This window comes from Anomalospiza imberbis, chromosome 10 (genome assembly GCF_031753505.1).
Source record: "Anomalospiza imberbis isolate Cuckoo-Finch-1a 21T00152 chromosome 10, ASM3175350v1, whole genome shotgun sequence".
In the NCBI taxonomy this organism is placed as follows: Eukaryota; Metazoa; Chordata; class Aves; order Passeriformes; family Viduidae; genus Anomalospiza; species Anomalospiza imberbis.
This window is the reverse complement of record NC_089690.1, coordinates 16307070-16324781: the sequence shown is the minus strand read 5'-3', so window position 1 is coordinate 16324781 and position 17712 is coordinate 16307070. Positions and strand designations below refer to the sequence as shown.

At 40.7% G+C, this 17712-nt stretch overlaps 1 protein-coding gene and 1 long non-coding RNA gene across 2 annotated transcripts in view; both read right to left on the bottom strand.

Annotated features, from left to right (window-relative positions):
* Positions 1-1008: 1008 nt before the first annotated feature.
* On the bottom strand, positions 1009-4408 carry LOC137480055 (uncharacterized). Its single transcript, XR_011002681.1, has 2 exons — positions 4371-4408; positions 1009-2690 (listed from the first exon to the last, which is right to left on the bottom strand). It is a non-coding gene; the product is annotated as an uncharacterized lncRNA (long non-coding RNA).
* A 1544-nt stretch (positions 4409-5952) lies between these two features.
* Positions 5953-17712, bottom strand: part of IRS1 (insulin receptor substrate 1) — a 48811-nt gene continuing 37051 nt past the window's right edge. The window contains exon 2 of the mRNA XM_068200910.1: positions 5953-7031. The gene's annotated coding sequence lies outside the window, so the exon portion shown is untranslated. The remainder of the gene's footprint in view (positions 7032-17712) is intronic.

The window sequence follows — 17712 nt, the reverse complement described above, 5'->3', positions numbered from 1 at the left end:
CTGAACAGTATTACTGTTCTGCAAGGACACAGTTTACATAGCTTCCTTTCCAGCATTTCTTTGTTACCCAACACTGCAGGAGTTATGTACTTCTTACTCATTACTTAATCCTCCTAGCACCTCGATGAAGAAGGTAAAAATCAGTTTTGCTTTGCATACACAAAACTAATGCAATAATACCAAATTATTTATTCACATTCATGTAATGCTTTGGAAGAGACAAAACAGCTCACTCATGTCTCATTGTTAGCTCCAATTTTAAAAATAACACAGCAGGCAGAAGTCTCTTGATCTTTCATATCCATGTGTCACGTCCAGGCCCTTCTCCTTATCTTTCACCTCAGATGACAACCCTCAGGATTACCCACATGACTGGGACACTGGTGATGAGCCAACAGATTATCAGGCCACTTCACACAGCCTAACAGGGAAGAAATCCAGGCAAATTGCCTCGTAGCAGATTTAGGAAAAAGAATTTCAGCTTACCTTTCCCTGCTCCCGCTGAGGCAGCACCGACGTGTGGCTGAAGGACACGGGCGCTCTCCACCAGCGGGCCGCGTTCCCACAGTGGCAGGCACGCCGGGAAGAGGCTGAAATTGATGCAAAACGTGCTGCTGATAAGGGGAGGCTGTCAGGAGCAGCCACACCACTGCCAGGTGGCTGAGGAAAGCCAGACCTTGTGGGAAAAGCGCGGCTGGGCAGGGGGCAGTGAGCGCCGGAGGAGGAGGCCAAGCACCCAGAGCCGGTGCAGAGGCCTTGGGGCCATGGGGAACCATAACCAAACCCTGCCGAAACCACCGGGGCGTCTGAAGACACCGCTGTCGTGCTAGGAAACAGTTGTTCTCTGAAGGTAGTAATTTAAAGGACAAATAATGACTTTTTCGCCCTGCATGGGCTCAAATGCATGTTTTGGACTGAGACCATCACCACAGGAACTGGAACTCACCTTATTTCCATCAACCTTTCATAAACAAAAGCCAACCTGGCCTTCACTTGAGAAGATACAGCCTGAGGAAGAAACAGTGACAAGTCTGCCTTGCATCCAGCTCAGCTGACTGCAGAATTAGGATGTGCCAGAAATATGGAGTTTGTTTTGCTCTCAAACTCCTGCCTGAAAAAAACCAAACAGCTGAAATTATTTTTCCTAAATCTGCCTTAATCAAATTTCTAAACTGGCTAAAGAAAAATGAACTGCTGCTTTAAATTCACAAGCTGAAGTTGAAACAGTAAATTGATAGTTAAAATTATAATTTCTTCATTCAGTCCATCTTCAAAAAGGTGGAAAAACAAAGCACTACCACTGCAATGCTGAAATTGAGCAGGACAGTAGCCACGTGCACCATAACCTGAGGAGAAAGCCCCTGACATTTCAGCTTTATTGTAATTTATTGACAGCAAATAATTCACAGCAAAACAGACATTTTATGCAATCTAACTAATAATTGGTTATTACAATTAAAAAAACCAAACACAAGCAAACAAGAGGAGAAAGACTTCTCACTTCCTAGTCTGAGAGATGGACCCTGGGAAAAGCCCCATGAGCAGAGCCATGTGCAGCAGGAGGGACTTTCTCCCTGCTGACGTTCCAGGAGGGTTCAGCCATGACATCCAACAGCCAAATGGTGCCAGACTGATTTTGATGTTAAGAAAATAAACGTAAAAAAGAAAGGCATAGATAGTGACAGCCATATACAAGCCTTTGGATGGACAGGCAGGAGCAGAGCTGTAAGCCACAACTTTTCCTCTTCAAAAATTACTGGTAAAAGTATCAAAGACATTATCTGGTTGTTTTAATTTTTTATCAATTCTGTAGCAGCATTGCTGCTCTAATGGTTTTTCCTTGCTATGACCTATCTTCTACAAACACTGTAGGTGAGTTCCCCAGTCAGGTCATTTTCCTCAAATTAACCAGCACTTCAGTTTCTATAGACAGAAGTAGAGTCCAAGACTGGTTGAAAAAGCAGAACCATTTTAATGACACAGCATAGCTCCACTTCCTGCTGTTCTGATTCAATACAGTTTATGTGCCTACAGACACTGATTTCTCTGAGAGGTATTCTACATCTACAGAAGGCAGACTGGTTTTATTTTATTTTATTGGTGTCCATCTCCAAATACAATTGTCAAGTACCCTAATACAGCACAACCAGGAGTTTTGGGGATCCCACCAAGCAGAGCCTTTCCATAGATTGTGGAGTGTTAGGGGGATTTTCCAGCAGTTTCTTTCCCATGCCCCTTCAGTAACGTAAAGTTCCAGTTTTCAAACCATCCACCAATTCAGATCAGGAATCCAGAAAGGCACTGAACTTTTTACAAAAAACCTGTCCCCAGCAAGTTTCACAAGGCACTGTGTGTTTGAGTTCTCCCTCCATCCTACCCTCTTGAGGCCTCGTACCCAGCCCTGCCTGTCTTACAGCAGACATGCAGAGTTCTTGGGCTGTTTCCTGTGACATCCAAGCCCAGCCACTGCAGGCACACATTAACATTCAATTATCCTCTTAACATTATTCCAAATGTTTAACAAAAGCTTCCAACCTGAAAATATTTAAATGCAGAAGTCACCATGACACCTGCTTGCTCAAGTAGTCCTTGACTGGCCTCCACCGTCTCCTCTGATGTGTAAATGTTCTTTCAACAAACATCTGGAAATCACAGATTCCTCATTTCATCTTTTTTGAGAACAGTATCACCTTAAAGATGCAAAGACAAAATAAAAGTTTTTCTCTAAACTGAAAGTCCTGAACTTTTTCCACTTTCACTTTTTTTAAATGGGGATCTGCTAAGTTTACAAACAACTTACTTACATATCTTCAAAGTCACATCTCAGTGAAAATACTGATAGGCAGATAAATACATGGTGAAATGGACAAGGGTGAATACTGTCACTTTACAGTATTTACATTTCCCCATCACCACTGAACTAGTCTCTAAGTTTGCAGGTTGAAAAAATCAGACAAAAAACCAACCCCAAAAAAATCCCAAAATCATCTGCACCCAAAGACGGCTTGGAGGCCACACAGGAGATGGGCAAAAAATTGCCATAACTTCTTTAATTTTAGTATTGTTTCTTTACACCGAACTAGTTTGAATGAAGCTGCAGAACAAGAGCTGCAGCATGTCCCCAGATGGATTCAATGGGCATTGAATGCTGTAGTCCAGCTGCTCCCAAGCACTGGGGTCAGCTCAGCCTTGCAGCTTGAGGCTGCTCCGCTGTGCCGGTCACACAGCTCCGACCAGCACTCGCGGGGACCCACTCGGGCACTCCCTGCTCATCACCCAGCCCTGCAGTGAAACACAGGGCAGGAAACAGCTCCCGCTGAAAGGCAGCTGGGAGCAAGATGGACACAGTGCTTGGTTCTTAAATATGCACAAAGTAAAGCTACAGCACCAGAACACACATATAAACATGGCCTGGGTTCTCTTTGTGCTTTCTGAATTTGAACTTCTACTGAAAAAAACCCAAAACAACACTATGGAAGACATGATATTTTAAATACTAAGTAAAGAGGTTAGTTTCAAACACCAGAATGACAAAAATTTATTTAGAGCTCCTCAACATACACATCAGCTCAGAATCAAACTGAACTTGAACACAGCAATCTTTGCCAAAGTGTGTAAATGCTCCTTGTGCTCCTGGAGACTGCTTCAAATGGTTTTTCCAACCTCTCTTATTTTCAACCAATAGCACTAATAAAATGCATTCAGTACAGAGTTTTTGAACACTGAAGCTGTGCAAGTAACAGAGACAGAAAGAAATTCAAATAATAACCAGAAACTTCCAATTGAAAAAAATTAAAAGCAAAATAAACTCCCAAGCATCTGAGTTTTACCAGCTGATCTAGGACTGATCCCACGTGCTCATTTTCAAACTCAGAGAAATGACAATCTGTTCTGTGGCAGACAGTGCAAAAGAATTCATAAAAAGATAAGACAGTATAACACTGTATTTTTGAGGTATTTATACTTTAATTTAAAAGGGTTTAGTTCATAATCATCTATTTATTAAAGTTTGTAATTCATAAGAATAAAAACCTATGCAATAATCAAGAGTTTTAGGTTTGGTTATGAATGCACTTTGTTGCAAAAGTCTTTTCAAAACATTTGCTGAGCAGGCATCTTTAATTTTACTTAGGAAAAAATAATGATTAACATAAGCCCTATGCACATGAACATCTTTAACAAGCTGCTTCTCTGCCTGTGTGCTATCATTAAGATGAATGGAAGCCCACCAGATTAGCACTATCCCTCCTGCCATCCCTAATGACCACTGTCAATTCCTAACTTTTGTAGAATTCATTTTGTTTTATGAACAAAATTTGCTCACAGAGGTATGACTGCGAAATACTCCTACCAACATTAAATGAACTCACTGGTGCCTTTTAAACCTTAACAGTAGCTTCCAGCACTTGTGGTTTTAGTAATTGCCAGATTCTGCAAATTACCTATAACAATGCAAAGCACAATGGACATTAAATACTTTTCTATGCAAGGCACTTAAACATCAATACAGGCTAATATTTAGCAACCAAATCAACACAGTGAACATTTAATTTAATTCACTAAGATGGAAAAGAGTGGGCAAAGGAGTTGAGAATGAGTTGTTCTTATGTTTTTACTTCAGAATATATGCAAGCTTTCATTGCAAATAAACCTCATTAAAAAAAAAGGCTTAAGATAAAATGAAAATGGGTAACTTGGAAATTTAAATACTGGTCTGATGCACGTGGCTTTCTTTTTAAAGCAAGTGCTGCCTTCTTAGGTATTAATGGTTCTTTGGAAACATCCACATCACTGCTTATCAAGGCTAACAGGTCAGCTACTCCAGACCCACTTGCCCCTTTCTACATAAGAAAGCAGCAAAGCCTCTTGTCTGCTACTGCTTGGTATCAGAACCTTTGGGAGGAGACTGCTTTGTCAGCAAAGGCCAAGATTTCCCCAGGCAGCACTTGGGCAGGCACAGGTCCCTCTCAGGCTGCAGCCTCCCCACGCAGCAGCACCCTCACTCTGCCAGCATCACCACTGCTGCAGCTGTTCCCAGTGAATCTGGAATGATTTAAGCATTCTTAAACTCCAAGTCCTTTCTTAAGTGAATATTCTGACTTGACAGGGTCAAAGTGGTTTTATATGAGCAGTAATACCAGCAGAGCTAAGGGACTGGTAAGCCTCCAGCAAAAAGAGAGGTGAAGAGCAGCTGTGCAATAGCCCCTTCATCTATACTGCAGTCAGAAGTGGACACTGCACTAACCACAGCCTAATCCCAGACATCATAAACATCTCAAGGGGAAGAAGCCTCTTCTTTGAGGGCTGACAGCCTTCCTGCAGGGAGAGCTGCTGCTGTGCCTGCCTGCCTTTTCCTGATAACAAGAATTCTTTTGAATGTGCACTAGCCCATGGAGTTGCTTCATGGAAACACGAGGGACCAACAGGGACCTGACATGGCTTCAAATTCAATTATCACTTCAAAAACATTTTACTTGAAAATCCATGATCTCAGTATTTTTCCAGTCCCCAAAAGAATTAAGACTCTGCACATGCTATGCAGAAAAGAATTTTCATCTGCATAGAATCAGTGTAAAGCAGAGGAGAGTCACAGAAGAATTCTTCCTTGTCGTACCTCTTGCACTGATTTCCAGACAATCATCTGAGTCGTGCTTTTTACATTTTATGCTGAAGTCTTCCTATGGCTTCCAAGTGATTTTACATGCTGTGAACCCTTCCCCTGAATCCAGTGGAAGGAGAGCTGTATCCTGAAAGGTCTCCAGAAAACTGAAACAAGGTGAGGAAGCATACTCCCTACTCCACCTAATTACACATCTCTTGATTCTTAAGCTACAGTGGTCCACAGCCATTCTCAATGACAACCAATGGAAATGTCACAGAAACCTGGTGGGACAACTTCAGATATTTGAGACAGCTTACCAAGAAAATAAAAATGACCCAAAACCCACTACAGCAGATAAAACAGTATCTAGTTTATTACATATAGAAAGAGATTTCCAGAATTTACAAACACCCACATTTTCATTCCAGGGAAAGAGTCAATTTTAAAAGTTCACCCTTTTTTGTTTCCATTTTGCTTCGTGGTTTCCTGTTGGTTTTTGTTGTTGTTGTTGTTGTTTGTTTGTTTTTCTTTTTTACAATATATACAATGGAAGACTTTGATTTCCTTTTTCTGATTTTTTTGTCAGTTACTGTGCAATTGATGAATTCAAGTTGACACTTGTAAATAACCATGTACAGTAATGTTTGTCTTCATTGCAGTTAATACAGACCATTATTTTACAAGGAATACAAAATTATTTTTCTTTTGGAAAGAATTCAGCTCAACATCAGGGTTATCTTACAACTGATAGTATCAGTAAATATGACTGTACAATCAAGGCCCAGGGACCAATGACTCGTATTATATTATTTTCTGAATTACAATCTTAAAACAAGAATAGTACCCTACTCTATTCTTAGAAGCCTTGTTTTAAGCAGGTTCCCCACTCTGTTTACAACAGAATATAGTATACCTCAGTTCCACATCAAAAAAGATGTGCTGTAGGAAAAGTTACATTTTAATTAAAAAAAGTACATGTATAAATCAAAACCTATGTTAAATATTTAATACTCTTCAACCAACATTAAGTCTTGTATGTAATAATTTACAATGATGATTTGTCATACAGGTTTTCAGCAGCAAATGAAGTTGTGTAATGTGCTAGTAAAATACCCATTCTCACCATGATGTAGTGGTGGGCACATCAGTTCATGTGGCCAGCTAAGTCCTTATGGTAGAGGATGAAGTAAGAGAGACTTGTTGTCCAGGTGTCACAGTGCTTCTGCTTGGCACAACACAGGATGTGCAGCTCAGTCAACAACTCCTGAGGTTTGTGTAAAGTAAACAAACTGAACTGGATGCATCGTACCCATTTACAGAGGAAGAGGAGGAGGAGGTGAGGTCCTAGTTGTGATAGCATGAAACATTTATAGTTTTGATACCCATGAGTTTAAAAGAAGGATTTGTTGAGGTTGTGTAGGTCATCATTCTGAAATTGAAAGAGAAAGAAAATTAGCATCACAAGCACTTTAAAACTTTCTGCAATTACTTCCCTGCCCCTCCTTTTTTTTTTCTTCTCTTTAAAAGAGTTATCACTCAAACTGAAAGTGTTAGCACCTTGAAAAATTATGGCATACACAGTTGAACTAAACTCAAGTATGTGAATCCCCAAAGCATTTAAAACAGATGTTGGCAATAAAATTCAAAGCATTCAGAAACACATTTAAAACTTGCAAGAGATTCACCTAAGCAGAAACAATTTAAGTGTCCATACTGATTAACTCTGACAAGCTCCTGTAACAAGAGAAAGGAAAGCTCCAAACACCAGCCTGCTGTTGGCATTTTTACCAGCTACAAGAAAGATTCACTGCATGTCAGACCCTACAAGAGGCCTTCCTGGCCACCTGCAACCACCACGGCTGGCCTGGGAAGGATGACCAAGGAACGGAGCATTCAGGGTGCAGCATTACCACTCCCTATTTGACATACAAGATCTAAAAAAAATTGTACATAAAAATCCTGGTAAAGCCCATAAATTTATCTACATTCTGCTTCCCTCTGAGAGAACGCTGCATGAATAACAAGATCCAGCAACCCTGATAATGCACAGCACAGGGTTAGAGGGGAATGAATGCCAGAAGCTGCCTTTGACCCTGTCCCCCCCTCCCAGTTCTCCTCATCTGCTGCAGCCTCCCTGACCCAGCGCACAGTGCGTCAGGCTGGGTCAGCAAGTCCCCTGGACTCTGCCTTTCTGCTGGTTCTCCCCAGGCAGGTTGTCTGTCCCAGCCCTGATGAGAAGCAAGGCAGTACCCAGCAGGATGCACCCGGGGCTGGATGGCCTCGTGTCCTGCTGGCAGCTGCTCCAGCCCTTGTGAGGAGCACGGTCCCTGCTGAGGAACACAGAGCTGAGGTCACACGCTGGGGCACCAGGGCTGCCTCCTACTGCTCCTGAGGCCCTGTGGCACTGGCTGGCCACACACATAGCCCTGGTGTTCCCCACTGCCCAGCACCCCTGGGCCTCCCACACCACAGTCCCAGTTCCTCTCTGCACACCACTGACACGCAGCCAGACCCACTGGGAACCGAACCACGCAGCACTGAAATGAATACAACTTGCCTTTTAACTGGGGTTAGAGGACTACCAGCATTTACATTTCAATAGCTTTGCCAAAATCTGCTGAAGCAAGACTCACATTTTACATAAAAGTGTGTCTATTTCTTTGTTCAATATTAACTGTGCTCCTGAAAAGACAGGTAAACAGTGCCTTTTCCTCAGTACAAATAAAGGCTTCCCATAGACACATTGAAGTGAAAAAACTGAAAAGACCTCCTGTCCTATATTCTTTAATTGCATAAGAAACAAAATTTACTTTGTGTGGTCCTTCAAGTGAAAGGAAAGCCTATCCCTGCAAATGATGTGTGGTATACTGTGAAAACTCCCTGGAGAATTATCTCACAGATCTCTTATTTACTTTCAACTTTCTTCTGCACTCACATTGCAATCTACTGGAATGTTCCTACCCAAATATCTGTACACAGCTTCACATAGCTGTCAGCTTTCAACTACATTTGACCTAAAATTAGCCAGTAATGCCATACTTTATTAATAAAGACAAGCAACAAAAGAGAAATGGCTTGTTTAAATGGAGGAGCAAAGTGTGCATCATGTGTGCTGTATATCCAAGGTGGGTGTTCCACACCCAGCTCCAATCCAGCAGGGCCAGAGGAACAGCTGGGTGCTCCCAGCAAGGACCAAAGGTCCAACCTGCCCTGCACCAACAGGGGAAGTGGAAGGACCGCAAGAAACAGCTTTTCTACATGGCCAGATTAGATTCTGCTAAGAGATTTTAAGAACATAAATAATACATGATTTGCAGTATCAGGGCCAAGTTCTACACCTCTCCACCAGTATTCAGGTCATCTAAACTCAAATACATCATGTATTGAACAAAATTACCCATCCTATCCAATTCCTCACCAATTCCATCAATACGGCCAAGAAGTCATCTCAACCACTACTGGAGGGCATTTATTCCTGGATTCCAAAGTCAGAAGAGCAGAGGAAGAGAGATGGTAACAAGTCTAATGGAAAAACAAAACGCTTCCTAGAGGAATTCACTAAGAAAAGAAAACTGAAGAAACCCACAGTTACAGAAACCCAAACGCTTGTACATTATAGTGCTGCAAATGTGTAAGAAGAGTGACAAATCACAGGAGCCTGAACGTTCCATACAAACGTCAGCTGCAGGTATGACAGGACACAGGGGCATGGAGCAGTTTCAAGCTTGTACTTACACCTCTAGATCCTCAGCAGCACAACATGCAAATCTGTCACCCTTTCCTAAAGATTGGTAGCTTTTATTTCCTTTTAATTTTGGGAAGGAAAAAAACCAAAGAAACCTAGGATATTTGCTAAGGACCATCTGAAACTATTGACTGCAATTATTGGCTTTCATATCCAACTCCTCTGACCAATCTCTTTCAACAAACCATGAACTGAGTAACCAAGAATGATAACCCACACTACTGCTACAGTGCAGTGGTGCCTGTTCTGTCTGAATACATGAAGATGTGTAGGAAACAGACAATCTGAGAGCAAAGCTGCTCCTCTGAGGTCACTGGAAATACACTCATCCTATAAACCTTGGATCCATTATTTGTGCCTTATGCACAGCCAAAAGCACTATCCTCAGTTTTAGCATACATTCTTTGCTGGACTTTAAAAGAGTATTTCCTGACTTTTTGACAAAACAATCTAAATCTCCTCTCTCCTCAGTGAGCTATTGCACTGTGCTTTAAGGTGAAAGATCCTTATTTGGAAATGAAGTAATCTGCTGGATACCTCCAGCCATCAGCATTTCCTTAACAACACACAAAACAGTGCAGAAGACAAGTGTTTTAATAGAGAGTGCGAGGACAGCAGCGAGCTGAGGTAAGGATCATTAAAACTACTGACATCACTGCTGGCAACCAGAGAAAAGGGAAAACCTGTGTTTAATCTATTTCCTATTCACCACATGTTTCAGCTGGAGTCCCCAATAATGCAGTTTGTGGTTGACTTTAAGGAAAAAGTTAGTGATGCGAGAAAAATGTACTGAAACAAACAAGCATCTTTAAAAGTTCCTACAAGGTACCTCTGCTCAACATCTGTTACAACACACATGCAGATAACACTGATGCACGTTCCAGCTGGCAAAGCTTCCTTCTCAAATCTCCTAGTCCAGGATGGATACAGCACAGCTAGCTGCAGTTTCTATTACAGCTGAAATCTCATTCTTAAATCCAGTAACTAAAAATAAGGTGATATTTCATTTTATTTCCATTATTGGGGAGCTGGAGAAGAAGAGTACTTAAATTTTGAACTAAGAGCAGAGTGTCCAGACAGCTTAATTTATCTTTTCTGAAGTTAAACTGAATTTTCATACATAACATAGATGTGCTGCTAAACTACACTTAAAGTGTAATCCTTACTCCTTCCTTACACTCCATTCTCTTTGAAAGTAACCAAGGAAGAAAAAATAAAGCAAACAAAAGTGAAAACTCAAGCAATGTTCCAGCAAAAGGCTTTCCAGTAGCTAATTTAAACTTCCATTTGCTATTAAGAGCCAATAGTGTGTCTTTGGTGCCCTAAAACACCAACAGAAATGCCCTTCCAAAGAGTAATTTAATTTCGAAACGGTCCAATAACATGAAGTTGCTCTTGAAGTTCCACCATCATATCAGCAAATAAATGCAACTACTTTGTCACTGATTAACCCAGCAGGGCAAAACACAGCTCCCAAACATCAGACCCGCTCAGCACCCTGTGACACCTTCCCAGCGTCAGCTGGCATCTGCTTAGGAAACAACTCCACAGGTGACAGAGCCAGGTCAATTAAAAGATAGTTCTTGACTGAAGAAAATGTAGATTTTTTTCTCAGTCTACCAAATGAGGATATTTTGCAGCTCTGCTATTAACCTTGTTAATCCAAACAGGTTCTCCAGAACTGCATCTATCGCATCAACACCTCATTTGAAACCAGGAGCAAGGACTAGTTGAAGACTCCCTGTCATAGTTACTAGTTATAAACAAAAGGTTTTACAAGTGCATTTGTTGTTTACTTTAGGATCATATAGATCACCTTGTTCTGTGTAGATTAAACAGCGGCTTCCCACATAATGAGCAAATCTAGCTCATTAAAAAAACCAAAACACTCATGAACAAAAGGTCGTAACAAAAGGAGAGCCATTGTGAAGATCCTCGGGAGGACTCACGCAGGATCCCACCAGCCGAGGTCTCCCTTTGCCTGGACGGGTGGCACGGGTGTCTTTAGAGATCCGATACAGAGTAAACACCTGAAGGAGTCTTGAAAAACTCATTTACAGCTGGTCTTGGTGCCATCTGCATGAGTCATCACTACCACAACCACACGGCGCGCACCTACCCACAAACCGAATGCACACGGATGAGCACAAGCAGTGCCTGTTTCCATCCTCCCCGGCATTACTAACGTGCACACAGGCAGGGGAAGCATCTCCTTCGGATAAATTAAAAACATCGACTAAAATTTAAGCTAGCTCAAGTAACTCCTTTTCAAAGAGATGCAAATAAGAGATGCAGCGCTTCCCCACTCCCAGCGACTCCGAAAGAGCCAAGGAATGCAGGCAGGAACAATGGCTGCTCCAGTGCGTTAATTGCAGCCCGGGTCTAACAAAAGCAATTCCAAACAGAACCAAACAAAGTAATTACAACATTGCTATTTAACTTGACAGGCTGTAATCTACATTTAACAGATAAGCTTTTCTCCCTCGGACCCCAAAATGCCTCTTTCAGCTTTCCCGTGAACGTCTTAAATGGGAAATTACGGAGACTGGGTTTCACCAAGTCCTTTCCTATAAGGCAGAATAACGGAATTTGGTGTTTCCACCCGGTTTCGTGTTTTATAGAGGTCATTCACTGCTGGAGGAAGGAACCTAAGGACCGCTTACAGACGATAGCGTCTTTCTGCTATTGGTTCAGACAAAGTTCATGTACAGTACTGAAAAAAAAAAAAAAGTCATCCTCACTACAGCAGAACATTTTCTTCTTTTCCCCAGAAAGAGAAGGTGGGAAAAAACAACTATGAGACTTTAAAAATAAGATGATGAGCCAGAACCAGGTTTTTACATTTCAGAACCCTTTTCCTGAAATGTAAGTACAGTGGGAAAGCACAAAATAAACCACACCCATTCTTTGGATGAGCTTCTGCCCAGCAAAGAATTCATATGTTTGATTTCAGCTTCACAGCATGTCAACCTGATTTAAACTCATTCAAGAGAAAACTCAGCCCATCACTGAGGTCAGCAAGAAAGGCAGCTGCCACAGACACAAAGCCAAGAAGGGCAGCCTGCCCCGAGCACCTGGTCGGGAGAGAGTGAAGCTGCTGGAGGTCAGATTTGCCTGGTTCCACCAAAAAAGAGGATACCAGCCAGCCCTCTGGACTGGCATAAAGCATACTGGAAAAAAGGAATCACAGTTTCTATGTAGAAAAGATACTGAAAGGATAGCCTGTCTATTACACAAAATCAGTAGCAGTTAGGGGTTTGAACAAGACTGATGACCCAAATACTGAATTTCTGATTAAATATTTCATCTTTTCAATTTTGAAAAAAGAAGTTACCAAATTTTTGTGTTTTTGGAAGACTAAAAGAAACAAAATACAGTAAGGTTAAAAAGAAAGAGCTTAAATTCAATAGCATGTTTTTTAAAGAAATTCTACAACTTTTCTAGTGGCGGCACAGCTAAGCAAGCCATAAAACAAAACAAGTGTACAGCAGTTGCAAGTAACAAAAATCCAAGATGCAGCCTGTAGGTTTGTGGTTGGTTGGTTTCTATGAAATGAAAAATATGGGCAGAGTCTTTCTCATTAAAAGGTGTAGTGCTATAAATGGGATTCTCATCTTTGTGTCTTCCAATTTTTTAAGGACTGAAGGTCTGGATCTTTCCCTCCTTTACTAATAGTCCATCTGAGTAATCAGCTAAAGGTTGAGTCAGGCTTACAACGGAGAGAAAATCCCTCTGTTTCAGGACTGTAAATAATGATGTTACTACGAAGCCAGGGATCTCATGAGATCAATACTCCAAGTTCATCTCAAATCTTCTCATAATGCTCCTCTAATACACTTGGCAGCACTGTGTTTGATATCCTTCAGATAAACCCACTGCTGGCCCACGGTCTTCTCTCCTCCCCAGACTGCAATAATGAGAATAATATCAAACCCTAAATGTTCACCACCTTGTTAATAGCTTTAGTCCTCACAGGGCAACACTGCTTGTGTCTTTAAGATTCAAATAAACTTGCAAATTCAACTGGTATCATTCATTATTTTGGAATTGTTACTCTTCAGCTCACCAAGTCTGCAGAGTCTCGCCCTGAAGAATTTGTGGCATTCACAAGTCTCACGAGGACCCAATAAACCACACCCAGTTCAAGAAGCACTGGTGAAGTACACTTTGTATGGCTGTAGCCTTCAAAAGAAAACACTGCTCAGTTTCTATCTTTATCACACACATAACCAAAAATCGATAGTAGGAGAACCCTGAAACAATGTCATTATGCAATCTGAACTTTTATTTTTCAAATTAAATTACTTTCGAATTCAGCAAACTCACCAGTGCTGGGAATCATTACAACTGCTCTGGCTATAGGGAAGCAGATGACCTGGGTGCCTTTAGATGCACTCACACCCCCTCAGCTTGTCAGCAATTAAAACATACACAATTAATTTTGATCAAAATTGAGTGCACTGAAGCTGTGCTCATATTATATCAAGTAAATTATATCAGCAGTGGAGCTTAGCAACACATAACACCCAGTGTTAGCTACCACATAATCAGAATATATCTCAGCTGCTGATTATCCTTATCTTTCTATGAACCTGTATTTCACATGCCTTTCTGGTACTCTGGGCTGGTTCCCTATTCCAGAAGCCAAGCATTACCACTTTCTCCTGTGCTTTTCTGACCCAACTTTATAATGCTCATTTTCTGAAAGATTTACTTTTCTCTGACAACATGTTAAAAACCCTAAATAAACAGTCTAAACTATTTATTAGTCTAAACTACCTTGAAACTGTTTTCTTGATACATGCTAAATTGTGAGAGTTACAGCTTAAAGCAAAGAAGGAGTCACACCATTCAACTTTTCTGGAGCTGTTTTCCTCCCAGTGGACAAATAAGAGGAAAACGCAGAACAGACAGAAGAAAAATGGCATTAGGAAGGGATACAGAAGCCCTGCCGGGGGATAACCTGGCCAGCTGACCTTCGCTTTGAAATTTTGCCAGTGCAAATTAAGCAGCTAGTCTGCAGCACGTCTGGGCAGCAGCGTGGGAAGGAAGTTCTGTAGTGATTTTGGATGAAACACTTCCTCAATTCAAAACAACAGCACATTAAATATCAAAAAAGGTTAATAAGGAAGTACTGGAAAACACATTGTGAAAAGCATGCCAAGAACACAAAGCAGGGAAGGGATAAGAACAAATGAAATATCATAAAGTTGACAAAATTGTAACAAGAAATTTGGAAAGCCAAGGTAGAATGAAAGAATCCATTATTTTGAAACCGTCTGCTACTCCATAATATAAAACCTACCATACAGCAGAAACAGCTGGAAACAAATTAGAGGTTATGCTTTAATAAAGGGAAACAAGAAGGCCTTTGGTATAAAGCAAAAAGCAACAGCCAAGTTTGTTACATCCTGAGGCTGGACTAGAAAACAATAGTTTAACTACAGATTTAGTTTTTCACCAAGATACCACCATCAATCTGACATTAAATTAATTACATTAACTGCTTTGACACATTGTTTTCTGCTTTGTAGACCAAGATAAGAAATCCTAGAAAACTACTGACACACAACATCATTTGTTTCTGTACGAATGCATTTTCATGTACATCCACATACATTCACAATTTATTTCTAGTAATTTGCACTCATTTGACTTGACCTTTTTACTTTCCCTCTCTGCTGTAAATTGCAAGCCTTCTTTAAGAGTCACATGGCATCTTCCTCTTCCCAGCACTTCAAACCTGGTGTTCAGACTCCTTTGACACTTAAGCTGATAACTGAAATTCAAAGCATCAGCCATACTCAAAAGCTGCCAACAGTGAAGTGCTGTGGTTGGGGTATATGACCTACAGCCAATTGGACAAGCACACAGCCACATGCAGAAAGACCTGAAATCTAATTCTGCCCTTGGTTTGATTTGCTCTGTAGTTTTGCTCAAGTCACTTTGCCTTAGTCTCAAGGAAAAGATAAAACCCCATCTATTTTCTAAATGAAATTTTATTGTGAGGAGGAGGAAGTTGTGAAGTCTCAAAGATGCACAGTCACTATAATATCTAGAGCATAATTTTTCTGCCCTAATTTTCCTGTGTCTCAGTGCCTTGCCTGTGAGCTGAGAACTGCTACCTGCCAGCAGAGTTCAGACTGTGCCAGGGGCACACAGTAGGGTGGTAATGTCTTGACAGTGCCCACATGAAGACAGACGCAGGGCAGCATCTGGACAAGGTGCTATAAATAAAACATCAGGCAGCCACACACTGCTGAGAATAAAAAGAACTGAAAAAACGCCTCATTCCTGGATGACTCCTACAAACTGAATACATTCTATGTGAGAAATGTACGTTTTGTGCTTCATGGTCTGAAACTACAACAATCCATATGCACGAGGGTGGGAGGCAAAATTATTAATGCTTACAAAAAGAAATAATATTTGAGTGTGACTACATAAAGCCAAGCATCATTAAAACAGATTTATAAAATTAAGTAAACTCTACATGGGATAGAATTTTTAGCTGGAGGAAAACAAAACAGACAACAAAATTCCAACATCAGAAAATAAGCCTTAACTGGTAAAGCAAGAGCTCTACCCTTCTCCTCCCACTGAATTTGCAAAGTACCCCAGACTGCTATGGGATGAACCTCAATAACAATGCTGAGCACTTTAATAAGCTCTGCGATAGTCCATGCTAAACTCTTCATTGCACCATTTAAACACTGAAAAACTTGTTTGTATATAGATTAGGTATCTACAACAGCTGTAATCTAATTTATTTCCAGAAACCATAGTAACAAGAAAATAGTAAATATAGGGCACAAAGGAAATACAATCTCCTTCAAAACAATGAAGTTATCTCAAAATTGAAGTGCATGAGCAGAGGAGGCAGCACCTGGCAGGCACTTGGGGAGAGGGAAGCCCTATTTGGATACAGCTGTGAATTAAATCCAAATTATATAGACCAATTAGACAAATCAAGTGTTTTACTGCCGTTTCTTTTGAGTTTCATTCAGCAAAATCTTAAAAGGCTGCATGACTGCCAATATTAAAGTTACTAACAGCCTAAATGGACTAACCTTCACTTGTTCAGTTACCATGATTTCAAATGGGAAACTAATCAACAGTCACATTAGCTATTTATTTGCAACACCAATCTAGCATTGTGAAATGGTATAATTACACAAGCAAAAGTCAAACTAGGTGAAAGTTTTTCAGTCAGGTATTTTAAACTTTAAAAAAACACATGCCACATGAAATTCTTTCCATATAATGAAAGTTGTTGACAAGAGTATCATTAAGAATCGCACTAGATGATAACAGACACTGTATTATTGTCACACGTATATCTTCCATGAGTTGTCAAATCCAGCATTAAGGATAACCTTTTAGAAGCTATTAGCATAAGTCAAGTGAAAATTAAAAGCATATAGCAGCACAGATTAAAGGCTTAGCATACACACTAAAGGATCTGCACACAGTATCAGGTATTATTAAGATGTCGTGGTTTATCAGTAACTGAAAACATCCTCTAGACATTAACCTCGACAAAATATATTAAAATCCAGCCTTATCATGCTGTATCACAGCACTTCATAATCTCATAAAATGGAAAGCTCTCTGTTCTCATAACCTACCACACAAACTTGTACCACTGGCCACCCAGTCCTCTCAACCACGAGAGGAATCTCTACCTAACTTGGTCTGCTGACAGTCTCAGAGATTACAGAAGTACCTGATGATACATTTGAAACTCTCCCCAAAATGAAGAGGAGAGCAGGGTGGTCAGCACCCATGCTCAAGCCCTGCAGCCATCCTCTCATCAGCCCAGCACTGCTGGTCAGATACTCCAGAGAAACTCCAGAGAAGCTACAGAGGGGAAGGGGCCAGTTAATATATGAGAAAAATCTATAGGAAACACAGCTTCATTAGTCCCTCTGCTCACAGATCAGCTGTTTGTATAAGCAGTTTTGCTTGGAGCAGTGTTTTGTCAGTATTATTACTGTTATGTTATGCAAAGGATGTATTAAATTCTTAAATATTACATGAGATTTAATGGATTGTGTATTGCATGTGGGAGGTCAAACAAGGAGGGTAATGTTCCATTCAGCCTTATAGATATAACTAAAAAATCAGAAGCTAGCATTACTCTTCAAGGAGCAAGTGCAGATCAAAGATGTGCTTGAGATGGAAGAAGGCAGCCTGAAACATAGAGGGAAATTATAAAATAAAATTTTAAATATAATTTAAAAAATAGTCAGTGGTTGTGACAAGCAGCAGTGCAGTTTTCAAGAAGTTTTACAGCTCAGTCCCTTTTAAAACAATTTCTGCTTTCAGAAGCTACCTATAAATTCTCCCTGTGCTCTCCCCTTAT